Raw genomic sequence first — 18415 nt, 5'->3', positions numbered from 1 at the left:
TAGCGCAGAAGCTGTGTGACTGGCTGTCCCGTTTTCATGCAAATCAACCGTTCAAACCTCCGTCCATCCATTATCTGAACCGCTTATCCTGCTCTCACGGTGTCCGTCTTGGGCGAGAGGTCCCTCCTCTGTTGCTCTCCCTGAGGTTTCTTCTTATTTTTTCTCCCTGTTAAAGGGTTTTCTTTAAGGGAGTTGTTCCTTACTCCATGAGAGGGTCTAAGGACAGGATGTTGTGTTGCTGTTAAGCCCACTGAGGCAAATTTGTAATTTGTGATATTGGGCTGTACAAATAAAACTGACATGACTTGACTCTCAGGGTGACGGGGATGCTGGAGCCTATCCCAGCAGTCATTGGGCGGCAGGCGGGGAGACACCCTGGACAGGCCGCCAGGCCATCACACACACACCCATTCATACCTAGGGACAATTTAGCACAGCCAATTCACCTGACTTACAGGTCTTTAGACTGTGGGAGGGAACCCAGGACGACCCGGGATGATCCACTAAGGTTGGACTACCCTGCGGCTCGAACCCAGGACCTTCTTGTTGTGAGGTGACCGCGCTAACCACTGCGCCACCGAGCCGCCCACAATCAAACTTGATCTACAAAACACGTTTTGTACATTACAATGAAATGTGCTTTAGGGCACACGTTGTCAAACATGAAACCCACGACAGCCACTATCACCGAAAATCATCAGCCTGTGGTCATCCCGAAACTGAAGAAAACGCACTTGTGATCAATTCAATCGCTCAGTACGACCCGAAACACACCGAGGTCTCCACGCAAACTGGTTTAACCACAACAAACGGGTCCGGTTTCACACGACTTTTCAGCTGCGTCACACCCAGAAGTAAAGTTTCCTCAGCATCTGAGCCCTGAGGGACCATTAAGCAGAAATGATCGCATTCAGTTTACATTCTGAGCTGACCTCCAACAACGACCTGCTGCGTCTCGTGTCAGCACCCCACCAAGTCCATCTCCTATTAGGTGTAAACTTACTGGGCCGATGAACAGATTGTGAATGGAGCCCATCATTAAGTTACTGACACTCGGGCAAACAAAACAGAAGCCTGTCTGTGTGTTAGTAGCCTCCCTACTCGCATAACCGCTCCCCACATTTATCCATTGACCGGTTTTACAAATCCCAGCTTCTGTGCGTTGAACAAACAGTTAAAAGGAAACAAAGACTTAAAGCAGCTCCAGCCACCGGCAGCTATTCATTATCCAGGAAATCATTCAAATCAAGGGGTACTTAGGAAGGAGCAAAGGGCAGCGTCAGCCCAGCGCAGCCATAAATCCACTACCAGCAGAATTAGAGGATGGAGGAAACGCAGCACAAGAAAGGGGAGAGGAAATGAAGATTTAAATGGAAAGAAATGAGGTAAGAGAGTCTGACAGAGAAGCGGCTTGATGCGTTAGACCGCGTTCACAACCAGGCCGGTCCGCAAACGGCAGTGACTGATATAACATCCCTCCAGCAGCAGCAGAGATGAAAATGCCAAGTCAGAGTTGGAGAACCTCTTGTCTATTTTGATAAGAGTAGGCCACTTATCCGCCTCACGAGCCCTTCGAACCCGGAGCAATTCCAGAATAGATTTTTTTACAAGCTGCTCTCGTGAGGACACGCCGACTGGAATATCAAACGAACCACCGCCACTAGAAGGACCGTTTCTTCGTCGTCCCTCCGGGGTTCGACCCGCAGGTAAGCGGGATCGAGCCGCACCGGGAGCGGCGAGGAGACGCCGGACCGGCGGGGTAGCCGTCCTGACAGGGGTCCTGCTGGGCTGCCACAGACTACATGCAGCCGCCGTGCTGGGCTGGGCAGAAACTCTGAGCAACGCTAAAGGCGTTTTACAAGGACGGGGAGGGGGGAGAACAGGGAGGGGGGGGTGAAACGTGCGTCTTCCCTTTCTCCCCAACATTCACCCATTCATTCATTCATTCGGGGGTCGAGGTTTTCGTTGTCATTGAATTTGGGGGATCAATCAAGCCCGTCCACTACACCGGCCTGCAGGTTCAGTCAGTCCGACTGGGAACTCTGATGGTATCAGACTACAAATAATAATAAGAATAATAAGAATAATAAGAATAATAATAATACAGCCAACAATGTACAGAACTATATATATATATGTGGCGTTAACTGAACGAAAAAGGAGCAAGTGGCTGGTAAACGGGAATAATCCTCTCCCGCCACCAGCCACCTAAACCCCTTCACCGCACACCGCTCCGCCCGGCAGCCGGTTATAACGCTGCCGGCTTCAGCGTCCCACGCAGAATAACCTCACCACCCCCCCCCCCGCCGCCGCGACACCGCCGCCGCGACACATAGCGCCTACATGCGAGGCACACTGTACAATGACACGCACCCGTAAAAAGGAGCAGGAAGCCGACTCACCACTCGCCCCTCCGCTAGAGACACGCTCCCGGTCGCGACTCGCACTGCGCGGCTCGGCGGCCAGCTCTCCTCCGTCCCTTTTCTCTTTCTCTTTTTTTTTTTTTTTCTCCTCTTTATCTCCAAGTTGCCAATCCGAAGCTGTTGTTAGGCACACAGCAGCGTGCTGCGCACCGACGCCCGCCCCGAAACACTGCCCCGCGGCGCGCCATTGGTGGGTTTTTAAGCGCGCCCTCCCCCGTCCATTGGCTGTCTAAGCCGTCTTGTTCCGCGTTTGGGGCGCGTCTCAATAGTCGAGAGCGTGAGAGTCCCTGCTCAGCGGCGCTTGCCGGCCGCGGCCAATCCCGGTCGTAAATCAGGGAGAGGCTTCCTACATTTCAGTATTAGCCAAGTATGATCGCATATAGAGGCAATTTGACCCGGTACGTTGTTCTCAGATAAACACGTGCACAGCAGGACAGGAACAATGTGCATTAAGAGAGCTAAGTATAAGGCTGAGATGTTAAAAACTCAATATAAGCATAAAAAGTACAAATATGAGCATGAGTGCAGATCCAAGTACGAGCAATGTTAGAGATGCAACAGAACAGGGGCGAGCTATAAGCGGTCTATGTTAGTGTGAGACACGAAGCATAGTAGTGTTGCACAGTAGTGAACAATATCATACAGAGACTGTAAATAAAAATGCACAGATCCAGGTACATAGATAATTGCAGAAGTTACTTATTGTACTTGGTAGGTGCAGGAGTGCACATAAATGAAGGTGAAAACGGTGTGGTATAAAGCAGTGGACGGGAACAAGGAATGAGGAGACAGTAATAAATGATATTGTATATAGACTGTACGTAATGCCAGACAGATCTCAATGGGTTGCTTTGTTTGAGGAATGAATGGGTTTCGCAGCAAGAAGGATTTTCTGTCCTCTTATAATGCATTCTGTTCTTGGATAAAAGATAAATATAAGCTTGAGCACTAGTTCAGGTGAGTAGCCTATAATGGTGGGGTCCTGTACCTGGCCGGGTCCCAGTATCTCAGCAGGCAGGTCGTCCGGTGGGTTGTCGGTTCAATCCTTGGCTCCTCCTTGCAACAAAATAAAATGTGGAGGTGTCCTTGAGCAAGACATCTAACCCCTAGCTGCTCCTGATGAGCTGGTTGTTAGCTTGCTGTGGGTGTGGGTGTGTAAAATGTGAGCCGTTGTGGAGCGCCTCGGAGTAAAGCTCTGTCTGAAGGCCATCCAGTTGGTTGGGTGAACGGTCTCATGTCATGAAACGAGTACTGACTCCACCTAGGTCTCCCCAAAAACCAAAATACCAACGGGGAGGCTACTCGCCAAAACTGCAAAAGATACACACAGCATCATGACCTGTAACTGGGTTTGATGGGGAAAGTCGAAGAGCTACTGGGACATTTTTAATTTCACTTTCCACCAAACACAATTTCCACATAGGATACAAAAAAAATCACTATTGTTCAGATGGGTTTAAAAAAGTGGCCTTGGATCTGTGACGTTAGACTTTTGTCACGACGGATGCAGAGACTTGCTAGCCCTTGGCGAACGGGTCGGACCCTTTAGGTTGTGCTTCCCGGCTGCCCCCTGAATTGACTACACTGGTGTCAGAAGCAGGAGGGTGAGACCGTAAGGCCATCGGGTTGGGGTGAAAGCAGATGGGATCAGATGGGATCAGGGTGGTTATCCCTGATCCCATCCGACGGCCTCACAGTCTCACAATCCCACTACTGACACCAATGGAGCGAATTCAGGGGGCAGCCGGGAAGCGAACCAAGGTCGCCTGCTAAGGTCTGACCCGCTAGCGAGTCTACACATCCGCGGTCGTTACACTTTCCTAAATGAAGTGGAAAAAGCTGTAAACTGGGTTTAGATCAGTGTTTCTCAACCCAGTCCTCAAGGAACCCCTATCCTGCAGATTTTCATTGTAACCCTGCATAGGTAGCTCTGCTTGTACTTACTCAGCCAATCATCTCACAGCACTTAATTATGCAAGGTGTGCAAACTCTGACATTCACTGTTGAATTACTACAAACAGGTACCTATTCAGGGTTGCAAAGAAAATCTGCAGGATAGGGGTTCCTTGAGGACTGGGTTGAGAAACACTGGTTTAGATTACTGAATTGACTACACTGGTGTCAGAAGCAGGAGGGTGAGACCGTGAGGCCATCGGGTTGGGGTGAAATCAGATGGGATCAGGGTGGTTATCCCTGATCCCATCCGACGGCCTCACAGTCTCACAATCCCACTACTGACACCAATGGAGCGAATTCAGGGGGCAGCCGGGAAGCTAACCAAGGTCGCCTGCTAAGGTCCGACCCGCTAGCGAGTCTACACATCCGCGGTCGTTACACTTTCCTAAATGAAGTGGAAAAAGTATCTGACACACAAAGACCTGGGTGAATTGTAAGGATTTCATCTGACTGCAACACTTTTTCTAAATCTCGCCAGGATGTTTTCTAATGCTAATCTCTAGACGCCATCACAGCAGTAAAGGCTGCGACATGGCGAAGGGAGCAGGCCTGAGTTTCTACTGAGAGTAGAACGGAATTTCAGATGGGGAAAACGTTCTCTATACTCACGCAGAATAATCAGGCTCGACGATGAAGGACGTTCGGTGACTTGTCCAGTCCGGGTCTGGCCCTCTTCCCCCTACTCCTCTTCAACGCTACACACATTTAGCTGCAACGCTACGTTCTGCGGAGAAACAGCAACACTTTGATACCTGTCAGGTCAACACACAACACCTGTCATTACACATAAAGTTGGCACAAATCACAACACCAAAACACAAATATACAGCCTGACCACACTGCACGGATCCGACTAACACCTAAAGACCCTTTCCAAGAATTGTATACTTAATGCTAAGTATAAAAACGTTGGAAAACTATACTCATAAGCACACTATTGTGTTACCTACAGTGGACCACTGTATACTTTACAGAAGTACATTTGGAAGTTTACTCGGCCAGCTGAAAAGTATACCTGTACACTGTTGGGACTGACATGAGTACTGTAAATTGTCGCACACAAAGGGGACCTAAAAGAGCAACAGGTGTAATAGTACAAGTAAAGTTTAAGTATACCTTTTGCAAGTACATCAAAAGTAAAACTAATGTACACTTGCTCATTTTAAAGGACGTATAATAAGCGCGTGCTGAAGTACATATTTGACAGAAATCCAAACTTTTTCCATGCATTGATAATCACATATAAACCTTTTCTCTAATGTGGAGATATTCCAGACATATGAAATTCATGTAGCTGGCTCTCCGGCTGTGTGCAGACTACAAATCATCCAGAGCCTCTAAACCCGCTGGGCTTTAGCCACTAAGCTAACCGCAGACTATTCATGACTGTCTTGCTGCGTCCCCGTGTACACAGTTCAATAAACCACCAGGAAAGACTTAAGTTTCGTGTCATTGAGATGAAGCTGACTGAAGACCAGGGACCGTGTGACGCCGTGTGTTGTGTGTGTGTGGGGGGGAATACTGTATTTACACAAAACTGGCAAGACAGCGACCCCTGGTGGTGTAATGACAGAACAGCATGAAGCATCGGGCGTAAAATGTTTTGAAGACGTGGAAACCCAAAAATCAAAATGATTTAGTAGATATCATGACTTGTTTATGACATTATGGTGCTTGCCCAAATAACTTCTGAAGACCGTCACCAGCTGACACCTCCTGGGTTTGACGGCGGCCCGGCTCGGCCTCCCACCGAGGCTGAGGCCTGCGCTCATCTCCAGCTGAACCTGCAACCTCGGTTTGGTTCGAGTGGGTACCGACCAAACCATTTTTGTTCTTCTGGCCAGAGCCAAGCAAGCAACCGGCCCCATCACTTCATGGTTAAATATCGCCCATGTTATCGGTATCGCCTACAATTATTTAAAATCTGTATCGGGACGATACCAAAGCTGCTTCTTTTTTTTGACCCCCCCTCCCCTTTTTTCCCCTCCACAGCTGTACTTGGCCAATCACCCTGCTCTCTGAGCCGTGCCGGTCTCTGCTCCACCCCCTCTGCTGATCCGGGGAGGGCTGCAGACTACCACATGCCTCCTCCCATACATGTGGAGTCGCCAGCCGCTTCTTTTCACCTGACAGTGAGGAGTTTCACCAGGGGGACGTAGCACGTGGGAGGATCACGCTAGTCCCCCCAGTTCCCCCTCCCCTCTGAACGGGCGCCCCGACCGACCAGAGGAGGCGCCAGTGCAGCGACCAGGGCGCATACCCACATCCGGGTTCCCACCCGCAGGCACGGCCAATTGCGTCTGTAGGGACGCCCGACCAAGCCGTTACCCGGACGCTCGCGGATACCGAGGTTATGCCCTATAGTTCACTGGCATGCGAATATTTTGTATGATGACGTATTAGTCATGTGGTGATGACGACGCCGGGTGTTGGTGGAAAGACAGGTGGCGCTACGGCCCACAGAATTACGTAGGTCCTGAGTCACTTTTCACAGAGAACCTTTTAAAGGGACAGTTCAACCCAAAATCAAAACATGTTCTTCCTCTTACCTGTAGTGCTATCTAGGTAACCTTTTGGATGTCCACTTTCAAAGTTTAAAAATAAAATCCCAGACCCGAGTGCCAGTTCATTTTCATAATGAGCACTTATCTATTTATTTATTTACTGCTGCAGCTGCTCGTCTCCCCCGTCTAGGTTCCCCATGCCAAAAGCTCAGCATGCACACTATTATTTGTGCTAATGTGTGGACATTGCCTGGGCAAAAAGGGGAAATTAATTCAACCTTACCGATTTAGTGCCACCCTTGTTTGTGCTGATATCCGGTAACCACTGCTGGGCGTGGAACGTCGTTTACATCCACACTCTCGTCAAGAGATGCGCCGATCACCGACGCATCACCCAGGCGTTATTATGGATCCCACTGCTTTTCTGGGCAAGACAAGGAAGACCCGCCCCTACTCTATCTTTGATTGGCTAACCCTATCCCTAACCCCACCCGAACCCTAACCTTAACCAGCCTAACCAACGGAGGCGACGTGTACTCGCCAATCAGAAGCAGAGTTCGCGGAAAACGGGTACGAGTTATGGCCAATCAGCGACAGAGTGCCCAGAAAAGCAGTGGGTTTCATAATAACGCATCTCCCCAGGGCAGGAGTTTCTCGCTGTCTTCCGTTTTAACGGGCGTTTCTTTGGTCCTGGTGATTATAGTCTCTCCATCGGAGAACGGCTTCCCGTGTTCAGCAGTGTCCTGTACGACTGCCCTCGATCTGTAGCTTGTGTTACTTTTCCTGTCTCCGTCTTCTGACCACCTTCGCCGGAAGATACAGGGGAACCGAATTTATTTCGGATCCAGGGCCGAAGTTCGCTAGCGCTGTCCGTCACTGCCTGGTGCTAGCTAGCTAAACTCCGGAGCACAACCCAACACAGTTCAATAGTTCACTTCGTCTGAAAATGGCGAGGACACCGTCTTCTCTCTTTGGAAACACATTTAATCCTTCTTCACAGCTGCGCAAAACGTTGACATAGGTCCAATATATCACAGTTCTTAGTGATAATGTAACCTATTTTTCTGGACTTAGCCTGTTAGTGATTTTAAGTTCCTATTATAAGCTGTTGCCAGAGTATATGCCTTGAGCTCTTATTTTGAAGGCTGAAGAGAGAGCGGAAGTGCTGTACGCAGTGTTGTTGCTGTGGAGTTCTGTTGGGGGAAGAATCCAAATAAAGTGGTCCTCGTGTGAAAGTGGAACCTCCATATTTGTTATTTTATAGTTTCATACAGTATAGGCGACACCTACAAACCCTCGGTTACATTGGTGGCAGCGGTGGGATGCTTGTGCCAACGTCCCGCAAAAGAAAGACGTTTAAATTAACGAAAAGAAAGGTTCGGAGAGTCAGTTAGCTTCTCAGTTAGCCTCAGCTAGCAATGGCGGAGCTTCGTCGTGTCGGAAACCCGGCGCGGTGTGTGCACGAAGACTTCACTCATCTTGCTGCTGTCTTCTGAGATAATTGAGGAGCAACATGTGGAAATACAAGAATCCGCTGGACTATAACTACAGAGAGCGACGTGGAGAAAAGCCGTTCGCCAGCAACGTGAGGATTGAACTCCCGCCGCCATTTTCCGGGGAGGAAAAACAAAGTTTCCCCTGCTGGCCCAGACAATACTAAGTGGCGGATGAAGGCGCTGGTCGGAGGTACTGGCGATGACTTTGACTATGAACTGGTGAGGATTTTACCAACGCGTCTAACAAAGGCTGCTTTTCTGCTATGGGATAGCTTGCCAGCTGTCGTTCAGGCGGATTACGCTAAGGTAAAGGAGAAATTGCAGGAGGCTTTCGGACAAAGACATTTTCTTGACTGTTTCAGAGCAAACCTCTCTGCCCGCCTCCGTGCTCCCAGAGAGAGTCTGGAAGTATATGCAGCAGAAATAAGCAAGCTAGTTCAAGAGGCATTCCCAGGCTATGGTGATATAGCTCAGAAAGAGGAGAAATTTCGCAGATTTCTGGCTGGACTTGACCCGGCGCTGAGAGCTAAATGTCACGAGCAGGGAGCTACTGATTTGGCTGAAGCCCTGACCATTGCTGGCCGGTGTGAGATGGCCCGAGAGGCCCTAAAGATGGACTATGTCAACACCCACGTACGCCAGCCTCCCACTGAAAGCAGTGCAGCGGCTATGGTGCACTCCATATCTGATGGGAGTGGTTTGTACAGAGCTATGGATAGACTTACTGCGGATATGAGGGAAATGAGGATGGAAATGAAACAAATGGCAGAGGAAAACAACCGACTGCGATCCAGCCGCTGGAGAGATGAACGGAAAGCCCCTCACCCAGTATGTAGAGGTCAGTGTCAGTGTACTTGTGGGGAGCAGGGCTGTCGGTCTCGCACATGAGGTGAACAGAGAGGGCGTTCACCTGACCGTGGCTGGCGCGAACGGCAAGCAGAAGGAGGCCCCAGGGAGAAACAGGACTACTGGACCCCCTGCAACAACCGAGCCAACTCCACAAGTTGGCGGGGTCCCAGACCTGCTAGGAGCCCCTCTAATGAGGAAACACAGAGACGGCGAGGCATGCATTTTCTCTCCCCTAAGAGGGAAGACTCAGCAAACCAGTCGGGAAAAGAGATGTAGCTGATGTTGCGGCCCAAACACCAGCTACAGAGCGTTTGGGCCCTCTGGAGGGAGGAATGCTTATCCCCTCCCCGAGTAATGCCAGGACATCAGACAAGATAGAGCAGCGAACCTCATACGTGAGGGGAAGCATTGAAGGGACTGAAATTAACATATTGGTCAATTCAGGGGCAACTGAGTCGTTTATCAGTGACAATTTCCGCATGTCTGTTCCAGCCCTGCACAAGCGGCCCTAACAGCAGACTTTATTGCTGCGCGGGGAGTGAATGGACAGATGCTTGACACACTGGGTACCATAACAGTCACACTGCGTCTGGGGAAGACCTCCCGGCAGCATGTTTTCCACGTCATTAGGGAGTCCACACAAACAGCCCTGCTGGGCCTGGACTTTCTTGTCACAAATCACGCCCTCCTGGATTATGCCCGTGGCAAACTGCAGCTATGGGACACTGTACTTCCACTTCTGAGTGGCAAAGACCTGATTCCTGAGTGTTGTAATGTTTCCATCGCCACTGTCATGACACTGCCCCCCCTCACCGAGATGCTGGTGCCTGTGAGTGTGTCCCCACCTGGGCCCGTTGACCAGCTCCCTGACTTTGTGGGCTACTTATCACCCAACCTCAAAGGCAAAAGTGAGTGTGTCATAGCTCACACAGTGACATCTGTGAAAGACGGGGTCACCATAGCCCGTGTGTTGAACCCTACAAATCAGGACATTATACTGAGGGAAGGCGTGCACCTGGGGGAGTTTTTCTCTGTGGATGAGTCCGAAATCGTGTCACTCCCACAGGTTCCGACGGAGACTGTCTCTGCCATTTCATCCAGTGATGTGCCTTTCGTGTCACTGGAGGAGTCTCCCGCTAGTCAGCAACAGAAAGCACAACTGGCTGCACTGCTGGCAGAGCATCAGGAGATATTCAGCACATCAAAAGGAGACTGGCAAATGCAGTTATCCAACATCACATCAAGACCGGTGATCATCCTCCTCTACGGCAGCGCGCCTACCGGACTTCACCAGAAAAGAGAGAGGAAACAGACAGGCAGGTGGCCGCCCTGCTGGCTGACGGGGTAATTGAGGAAAGCTGCAGCCCCTGGGCCTCGCCTGTTGTCCTTGTAAAGAAGAAGAATGGTGAGTGGAGGTTCTGCATTGATTATCGTCGCCTGAACAGTATAACCGTGAAAGATTCTCATCCTCTCCCCAGGGTGGACGAGACCCTGGATGCACTGGCGGGCTCCCTGTGGTTCAGCACGTTGGACTTCTCTAATGGATACTGGCAGGTCGAGGTCGCTGAGGGAGACAGGGAGAAAACTGCCTTCACAATGGGCCGGGGCCTCTATCAGTGGCGGTCGATGCCAATGGGCCTTACTAACTCACCTGCAACATTCCAGCGCATGATGGAGCTGGTGCTCAGAGGACTCCCATGGCAGGTGTGTATGGTGTACCTCGATGACATTCTAATATACAGCCCCACCTTTGAGGACCATCTCTCCAGTTTGCGCGAAGTTTTCTCTAGGATTCAGGCAGCCGGCCTCAGGCTGAATTCTAAGAAGTGTCACCTGGCTCGAGATCATGTAGTGTTCCTGGGACATGTTGTTTCTCACCACGGTTTACAGCCCGACCCTCGAAACACAGATAAAGTCAGAACCTGGCCCACACCACAGAATCCAACCGAAGTGAGAGCATTTGTGGGCCTTTGCTCTTACTACAGACGCTTTGTTAAGGACTTTGCCCAGCGTGCAGCTCCTCTGCATCGCCTCACCTTCAAAGACACACCTTTCAGATGGACAACTGAGTGTAACACAGCCTTTGAGTACCTGAAAGGGGTGCTTTCATCTGCTCCGGTTGTCACCATGCCTGACTTTAACATCCCCTTTAAAGTGTACACGGATGCCTCCATGGAAGCAGTTGGGGCTGTATTGGATCAGGACAGGGACGGACTGGAGCGAGTGGTGGCATACGCTAGCCAATCGCTCACTTCCCCGGAACGGCGTTGGTCTACATTTGACAGAGAACTGTGGGCTGTAGTGTGGGCTATACGCCAATTCAGACATTACTTTGGATCAGCTGCCTTTACCATCCTAACTGATCACAAGCCTCTGCTGGGCCTGCGCGGCATTTCTATTGACAAGGATCCCACGGGACGCAGAGCGAGATGGGTATTGGAACTAGACCCTTATAACTGGATTATACAGCACAAGGACGGGCAATGGCATACTAATGCTGATGCACTCTCACGGCGTCCTCAGGACCCCGAGCTCAGGGTAGTAAATGTCACCACGCAGCAGCCAAAACAAGTGAATGTCATAGGCTCGGAGGAAGGGCCAAGTGTTCCCCAAACACTCAGCTGCTTCAAGCACCCGCTGGGAACCCCCAGACCTCTGACTTCGACGCAGGGGAACGGCGTGTGGAGAGGAGCACTGAGACGCAGGATTTGTCTTTCATGCATGCACTGTCACATGATGGAACGGAGATGAGGGAGCTACAACGGGCTGACCCAGATATTAGGCAGGTATTGAACTGGATGGAGAGGAGTGGTTCTCGGCCACCTAGGGGCTGGATGAGAGGTAGCTCCCGGTGGCTTAGAAAATTATGGACTGAATATCCCCGCCTCTCTGTTGTTAATGGACTACTCTGCAAGGCGGTGAACTCTCCCCTCACTGGAGATGCTCTGTGTCAGATTGTCATGCCCTCCTCGGTGGTCCCTGATGTGCTGCAGCATCTGCATGGGGGCTTTACATCGGCACATTTCTCAGTGGAACGTGTGTGGGAACGTGCAAGGAAAACTTGCTACTGGCGTTCCATGTTCAAAGATATTCAACAGTGGTGTGAGCAGTGCATCCCATGTCAAACCCGCAAGCCCCAGTGCCTAAGCATCATGCACCGATGGGGAGCGTCCGAGCAACTCGGCCATTCCAGAGAGTGGCAACTGACATCCTTGAGCTGCCAGCGACTTCTAAGGGAAACAGGTATGTGTTAGTAGTGGAAGACTACTTTACCAAGTATGTGAATCTGTATGCTCTCCCTAACCAAATGGCCCAGTCAGTAGCACAGTGTTTGTTTGAAGACTATGTGCTGGTGCATGGCGTTCCTGAAGTGGTCCACAGTGATCAGGGCCGGCAATTTGGAGCTGAGATTGTTCAAAGACTGTGTCAGCTCCTGGGAATTAAGAAAACACGCACTACACCTTATAATCCCAAGTCGGACGGAATGGTTGAACGCTTTAATCGCACCCTCATTGACCAGCTCGCCAAATCATTGCTCGCCTGTGGTGGTGAGTGGGACGATTATCTGAAACAGGTGGCTTTCGCCTATAACACATCTGTTCATGCCTGCACCAACTACACTCCGTATTATCTAACTCACGGACGGGAGGCTCGTGTTCCAGTGGGTGTGTTGGTGCCATCTCAGTTGGTGCGTTCGGACTTACCTTTCTCATGCTGACTTTGTGGCCTCTCTGGCAGAGAGGCTGGAGACTGCTTTTGCTGGTGCCAGGCAGGGTGGCGCTGACGCTCACGAGAAACAGAAGTTGTACTATGATGGAACGGTCCGTCACCAGCCGTATGCAGAAGGGGATCTGGTATGGCTGCATAATCCGACAGAGGACCGTATGAAACTTGCTCCCCACTGGAAGGGGCCCTACAGGGTCCTGTCTGTGTTGGGCTCTGAGGGTAAACCTGGACTCACCTATCATATTGGCAGCCCTTTGGACTTTGATGGACAGGGGCAGGTCGTCCATTATGATAGACTGAAACCATACACACTACCGGTGGCTGCTGGTTTTTCAGATAGCCTGCCGGCTTCTCCTCTTCATGCTCCCTCGCTGCTGGACGAGGGGTCGCCAGAGAGGGACTTTGTGGCTGAGGAGCCGCTGGCCTCTGGTGACACAGGGACTGTTCGGATTACAGGCACCAGTGAGCCACTACAGACTGTTGCTTGTTCTGGGAGGATTGTGAGAAAACCACTTCGTTTCAAGGACTTTGTCACGTTTGGTTAGCTGTTTGAAAAACAAAAAACAGCACAGACAAGTCAATATGACTGGTGGAATTTCTGTTGAATGTTTGTCGAGGTCAATTGACGTGTTTTTTTACTGTGATGGTACATTTTTTTCTTCTCATATGTATATAGTATGTCTGGATGCTATGGTGTATCAGAACTTTCCGGTGTACGTGGGGCACAGTGTGGCATACTTTATTGAGACTGTGCAGTGACATGAGGGATAACATGCATAATGTTATTGTTAAGATTTTGTTTTATGGTGTTGGGTTCCTTCTGGGGTTCGCAGATTGATATGCACTTTTTTGGTTTCAGGGTGTGTTTTCTGCTATATATATATGTATATTTAGGAGGACAGGTTGATAATGTTTTGGACAAGCCTGTGTTTTTTTTTTTTGCACTTATAGTGTTACTGTTTTGAAACGAGGACGTTTCTTTTTGTAGGAGGGGAGGTATGTAACCTATTTTTCTGGACTTGCCTGTTAGTGATTTTAAGTTCCTGTTATAAGCTGTTGCCACAGTATATGCCTTGAGCTCTTATTTTGAAGGCTGAAGAGAGAGCGGAAGTGCTGCCCGCAGTGTTGTTGCTGTGGAGTTCTGTTGGGGGAAGAATCCAAATAAAGTGGTCCTCGTGTGAAAGTGGAACCTCCGTATTTGTTATTTTAGTTTCATACAGTATAGGCGACATCTACAAACCCTCGGTTACAATAACATTTCCTTTCACTTGCGCGGAGCTCCCAATACCGTTCGCGCCACACAACAACTTCCTCATTCGCCCCTCCCTACCAACCAATCAGGGTCCGACCCCAGATCTTGCTCTTAAAGCGGTAAACCCTTATTTACCAACGCTTGGGTTTCGGGCGGCACACCGGGTTGTAAACACGCTACTTTGCTTCCCGTGCCGGGCTGCTGCCCTCCGGATTCAGCTTGATCCGCCTTATCTTCAGGGATCAGGAACAAGCCCACAGCAGCGCAATACAGAGACAAATACAAATATCCCAAAACTACAAGAACACATATATCCAAACTTAAAATAATCATAATCACTGTCCAGGAGAACGGACGCCGGCCGATGAGTGGGCTAGCAGTTAGCTTAGCCTGCCCCGCTTCCGCGTCCTGTCAGACCGCCGTCGGGGTTTCCTCCTCGGCTGCAGCTCCGGGCGGGGGCCGTGGTCCTTGGGCCCACAGGACGCGGCAGACTAGGCTCCTCCCGCCGGTCCAACGCCAGCCCTCCCAGCCATCAAACGAAGACACAAACTTAGAGCAGACGTGGACAGACACGGCATGGACGGTACTGGGTGAGGCCGCCGTAACTAATCTCCAAATTAGGTCATTTTCTATCAATTACCCATCTGCAAGAAGTTGTACAAGCTTTTATCTATTCTCGGCTTGACTACTGCAACGCACTTTATTGTGGTATCAGCGAGGGCTCCCTCTACCTTCTGCATGTGGTACAACACGCCGCTGCTCGGCCCATGATGGGTATGACGTCACTCCTGCGCTTGCCTCTCTACACTGGCTCCCTGTTATATTTCCAACTCATTTTAAAACTTTATTGCTCACTTTGAAGATTTTAAATGGTCTGGCTCCTAAATACCTTTCTGATTTATTGACCTGGTATACGCCCCCACCCTCTACCATTTAGATCTGCAGATGGAGCCCTACCGGTTATTCCCAGGTCTCGGTTTGTCATAAAGGCTGATCGGGCTTTTGCTGTTAGAGCCCCCACACTACTGAACTCTCTTCCAGTTTGAACTAAGACAAACCAAGTCTCTAGCTTCTCTTAAATCTCGTCTTAAAACTTTTCTTTTTATGAAAGCTTTTACAAATTCGATATTTGTTTTTATTTATTTATGCTGCTATCTTTACTCTTATCTGGGCTTACTCTTATTTTTGCCTCGTCTGGTTTTATTTCTCTGTAAAGCACCGTGTAACATTGTTTTAGAAATGTGCTATATGTTACTATTATTATTATTATTATTATTAATTACTTTTTGGGACAACTGCCTTATTTCTGCTTCTAAAAGCCTCATCACTGCTAGTGATAAATTCTTTGCAAATGGAGCTTTGAAAGTTAAAGCTGCATCTTGTGAAATGATGCAGCACCTTTTACGCATCACCAAAAAACAAAACTACTGCAATGTTTTCATTCGTTATTTTTCATGCTGAGTTTTCGTGTCTTTGCGTCCTCATGTTAGTCCAGGGATAAACCAGGTTTGTCCAAACTTACTTGGCAGTCCACGTTGAACATGCGCTGCTGTAAACTGGGTTTAGATCAGTGTTTCTCAGCCCAGTCCTCAAGGAACCCCTATCCTGCAGATTTTCATTGTAACCCTGCATAGGTAGCTCTGCTTGTACTTACTCAACCAATCATCTCACAGCACTTAATTATGCAAGGTGTGCAAACTCTGACATTCACTGCTGAATTACTACAAACAGGTACCTATTCAGGGTTGCAAAGAAAATCTGCAGGATAGGGGGTTCCTTGAGGACTGGGTTGAGAAACACTGGTTTAGATTATTCTTTGTGTCTGTGTGATTGACCTTTGCACACATAATCTCACAATAAAACAATTTATTTAGTTTGAATTGTGAATTTTCTCAACGTGAATTCCCAACTTCTCTTCTTTACGTACATGCACGATCTGCTTGGTGCTGCTGCTTGACAAGAGTCCCCCTGCTGTGGAGTGAAAGGGCGCCGCCTCACTGCCTCTCCCTGCTGGCCAGGAAGAGGAAGTGAAGATTTGAGGCTATGGAATTCATCCCCGACGCCTAATTACACAGCACATCTTTATTTGACAGAAGGGTTTCAAACCCAAATATTTCCGTGGCACAAATCTCTTTAATTCTAACAGCAACGAGCACCTCCAACCTCCAGCGACCCTGAGAACTGAACAAAATGAAGGAATGGACGACTAGAGGACCTCTTAGTGTTACGAAGAGCAGAGGTCAGAAAACGGAACTTGTTTGATCCTTTAAAATACTACAATCTGGACTGAATGGCCCCTAACAGCACACTTGACCTGACAAGCTGAAAAGCGGTGAAGGACACTAACATAAACCTATATGAAGGACACCAATATAAACCTATACATCCTGGGTAAGATGCTAAACTGCAACCGCAGGCTGTAGAGGGGTAGCACCTTACCTCACCTTACCTTGGCTAAGGACGACATCCCTACTGATAGATCCGGTCCTCCTGCATGCCTGTATGCTACTTCCCATGGTGCCCAGTCCAGCCAACACATTGGGATAGGAGAAGGGAACTCTGATTTCAAATCCACCTGCTGGCTTGTGGGTTGATGCCTCTTTAGGCAAAGGCTAGGAGAAGGAAACACCCTGACAACAAAACCACCTGCTGCCTTGTAGGTTGATGCCTGTTTAGGCAAAGGCTAGGAGAAGGTAACTCTGAATTAAAATCCCCGGGCACAGTCTACCCTGCTGTCAGTACCCGGAAAGGGTAAACCAAGAGTAAACCATTCCCCGGGCGCTGCACGGCGGCGGCCTACTGCTCCTAGCTACACAGCTCGGATGGGTTAAACGCAGAGTGAATTTTATTGTATGTACAAATGACAAATAAAGTGTATTCTATTCTATGAAGGACGCTAACATAAATCTATATGAAAGACACTAACATAAGCCTATATGAAGGACACCAACATAAACCTATATGAGGGACACTATATAAAGGACACTAACATAAACCTATATGAAGGACACCAACATAAACCTACGTATATGAAGGACACTAACATAAGCCTATATGAAGGACGCTAACATAAACCTATATGAAGGACTAACATACATCTATATGAAGGACACCAACATAAACCTATAGGAAGGACACTTACCTAAGCCTATATGAAGGACACTAACATAAACCTATATGAAGGACACTAACATAAGCCTATATGAAGGACACTAACATAAACCTATATGAAGGACACTAACATAAATCTATATGGACACCAACATAAAACTATATGAAGGACACTATACGAAGGACACTAACATAAACCTATATGAAGGACACTATACGAAGGACACTAACATAAACCTATATGAAGGACACTAACATAAATCTATATGAAGGACACCAACATAAACCTATATGAAGGACACTAATATAAACCTGTTTTAAGGACACTAATATAAACCTATGAATCCATAATTACACAGCACATCTAAATGTTTTAATGAACCGATGACCACTGGTGTATCTGGATGTTTCTGCGCAGTGTCATCAGTGAGCTGCCAACGTTGTTTTCAGAAAGGAGATGAAATGTAACCAAGATTTTACACTTTCCTGCTGTAGCCAAACACATGCAGTGTTTTCCAGGCTGTTGGTGTTGGCTTCAAGTCCTGCATGTTAACACTGTAGTGTTGGGCAATATGGAAAATATCACCATGATAATGAGGATTTTGCAAAATATCAATATACATCACAATATCTACTTACATATGCAAAAAAAATAATAAAAATACCATGTTTAAGAATCCAACTGAGATTTATAACCTTTAACTGTCTGGTAATGTAAAGCCCAAAGCTAGTTTTGGTTTAGTTATTGATTTAGACAACGAAATTGTGTATCATGACATTACATCCTACTCTCATCCCAATGAAACACCATTGTAAGATGATGAATAGTAACTGCCCGGCCCAATGTGCACGTGACTTGTGACACATCAAGCGAAGAATCATCTTAATTCATATTCTCCATCGTCACGTTTTTCTGCAATTTGCACCAGTTTCACTTGTTTATACGGCGTCAACAGGAACGAACCGTTTAACTGCTGAACGGCAGTCGTGAATAATGACGTGTGCATGTCAACATTCGATTTAGTTCACCAGACGTACCCGGCGTGTGCACCTTTCTTTTACCTGTTGATTCCCTTTATTAGCAACGCTGTTGATGAC

General features: G+C 48.5%; 1 protein-coding gene across 1 annotated transcript in view; it reads right to left on the bottom strand.

Moving 5' to 3' along the window:
* Positions 1 to 2410, bottom strand: part of pak1 (p21 protein (Cdc42/Rac)-activated kinase 1) — a 108795-nt gene extending 106385 nt beyond the window's left edge. Inside the window, exon 1 of the mRNA XM_056282905.1 lies at positions 2374 to 2410. The gene's annotated coding sequence lies outside the window, so the exon portion shown is untranslated. The remainder of the gene's footprint in view (positions 1 to 2373) is intronic.
* Between the last annotated feature and the right edge of the window lie 16005 nt (positions 2411 to 18415).

Source organism: Lampris incognitus, chromosome 7 (assembly GCF_029633865.1).
Source record: "Lampris incognitus isolate fLamInc1 chromosome 7, fLamInc1.hap2, whole genome shotgun sequence".
Taxonomy (NCBI): Eukaryota; Metazoa; Chordata; class Actinopteri; order Lampriformes; family Lampridae; genus Lampris; species Lampris incognitus.
The sequence above is the reverse complement of the archived record's forward strand: the minus strand, read 5'-3'. Positions and strand labels throughout refer to the sequence as shown.